The sequence below is a fragment of the Lutra lutra genome, chromosome 1 (assembly GCF_902655055.1).
Source record: "Lutra lutra chromosome 1, mLutLut1.2, whole genome shotgun sequence".
In the NCBI taxonomy this organism is placed as follows: domain Eukaryota; kingdom Metazoa; phylum Chordata; class Mammalia; order Carnivora; family Mustelidae; genus Lutra; species Lutra lutra.
The window spans coordinates 19,246,797-19,249,212 of NC_062278.1; the positions used below are offsets into that span (position 1 = coordinate 19,246,797).

General features: G+C 36.8%; 1 long non-coding RNA gene across 1 annotated transcript; it reads right to left on the bottom strand.

Moving 5' to 3' along the window:
• Nucleotides 1–631: 631 nt before the first annotated feature.
• LOC125092995 (uncharacterized) lies at nt 632–1,681 on the bottom strand. Its single transcript, XR_007125126.1, has 3 exons — nt 1,601–1,681; nt 1,257–1,400; nt 632–749 (listed from the first exon to the last, which is right to left on the bottom strand). It is a non-coding gene; the product is annotated as an uncharacterized LOC125092995 (long non-coding RNA).
• Between the last annotated feature and the right edge of the window lie 735 nt (nt 1,682–2,416).

Sequence of the window (2,416 nt, forward strand, 5' to 3'; positions counted from 1 at the left end):
TTGACAAAAAGACTCTTCCCATGTCTAGTGGGTTCAGGAAAACCTAATATGCCAAGAGGCTACAATCACCATAAGAAGAATTCAGAAAGATTATAATGGATTTGCTATAAGCTTTTTCCAAATAATCTGAAATATGAACACTTTTTTCTCCAAAATAATGATGCTCTGAGCTGTTTGTTACTAGGAAATGTGATTTAAAATTCGAGCAAAAGAGACAATAAAAACCATTTTGACATGAAAAAGTGGCTCTATATGCATCTTTCTTGTTTTTGGTTTACTTAATGACAATTATCCTTCCAATCTGTCTTCCACGACGTGTTCCTTATATCCCTATATCCATCCATTATGAAGACTTTTGAGTGCCAACTCTGAGGTTCAGTGGGCCTTGTTGACACAAGGGATGAGCTAGTGAAGCAAATAACCGTGCCATCTTGCCCTTGCCCTAGGTTCATCTGGAAGCTCATCTGGTTCTAGGTAATCCAGAAATTTCCTATTCCAACCAGGATAAGCCATGAGAGTAAAAATGTCCACAAATGTAGTCTAGAGAAGTCTTATGACATTTTATTTATTTTAAAAATTAATTAACTAATTAAATAATTGTGTTACAATTAGAAATTATTTATTTTAGGAACCTTTGGGGACTAGGTTTCTGGGTTTAGCTTTCTTCTCTCTCAGCACAGAACCATGTGCTGGTTCATGAATACATTCAGGAATACAGAAGGAATTCAGGTTCTCTGGAAGATTTTGGGCTATGGTTGCCAGATAAAAATACAGACAAATTAATATTTCACTATAAAATGTAGTTAAATTAGCATTTCTGATAAATAATGAATATTTTTTGGTGTGTGTAAGTACATCCCAAATATTGAAATACTTATACTAAACCTTATCTGTTGCTTATCTGAAATTCAGATTTCATTAGGTGTCCCCCTTTTTCCACCTTAAATCCAGATAACCTACTTTATACTGAGGGTGTCCAGTGATGGACTGGATCTTGCTATTGGAATAGACTATCTGGGAAAGTGATAAAATCTAGTGAGTGTAGATACTGCCTTTGTGTTGTGTAAAGATATGGAAATAATAATACATAGGGGTACTGGAAGATGATTATTGCATACTGGGATTAAATTTGACATTTCCTAAAAATTAAATCTGAGTTTTGTGCAGAGAACTACCTGAAACTTCACTCAACATTATTATTGAAAATAGGATGACCAATTACCAATATCAAATTTTAATTGAAATATAGGAACTACCTCTATTAAAACAACTTTGGCTGAAGAAATTGAGACTTTTGCGGCTGTGTGGGGCTTAACGAGAAAAACATAGTATGCGACATCAGACAAGGTTTGAAACATGGCATCAAATTCTTCACCATGCTTGTGTCTTGACTCCCACATCTATAAAATGAGAATAATTTAAGCCTAACTGATAAAGGAATGGTATGTATTAAATTAGATAACACAGAAGACTGTATGGTCTTTTCTCCCTTAGTAATGGGAGCTCTGATATTAGTTCCCATTACTAAAAACCTATTGAACCAAATCAGTTGTTTTTTAGCCATATGGAAAATGGGACCTCTAAGTTTCTCCCTTCTTACATCCTTTTCTGCAACACCTCAGCCTGATTGACTTCACAGTATCTTTTATCTTCAAACCCACCATAACATTATTAAAGTCTGAGCGTTTTTTGGAAGGGGTTACTGGGGGTTATCATGGCTCAGGAATTCCGTGGCAGTTGATGGTTTAGGGAAATGACTTTTTGACACCCAGGAATGTCAATGAACCCATTTAATGATGGGAAATAACTGGCACTCAATTTTATTTAATGAGAGAGCCTTAGTCTTCTTGTAAAAAAATGCTTTGTACTTTGCTGACCTCATAATTTAGCATTTCCATGATTAAGGCATACTTATTTTATATCAGTTCTATCTTCCCACATGAAATGTGATGGAAAGAGACTGCGTGTGGTTACTGTGGGATAATATTTTAATAGCTATTACTATTATTTATGTATACCAAAGCTAACAAATCAGTAGATGACTGCCGTTAAAAAGATTGTTATACTCACAGATCACAAGAGAAGGGAACATCGCTCACCACAAAGGGCATGTGGGGAAGCACCAGGGTTGGTCAAGAGACTTATGGAAAGGGTACAAGAGCCCTTATTGTGGTTTGGAAGGGGAAGAATGAATGAGGCAGGGCCAGCAGGCTTTGAATTGATAAGTTTAAATAATTTTAGTGGGCTCTGGGGCATGGAGACTTCCCCATGTTGTCTGGTACCTGCTCCCAGGGTGATTAGGGAAGGTGAGGTGAGTCTCAGAGTGTGATAAGGCCATACAAAAGGCGATTGAGGGTGTGTGCTCTGGATGGGTTGTTTTTCTTTTGAGAAGCACACTCCGGGGTGAGTTGTTCAC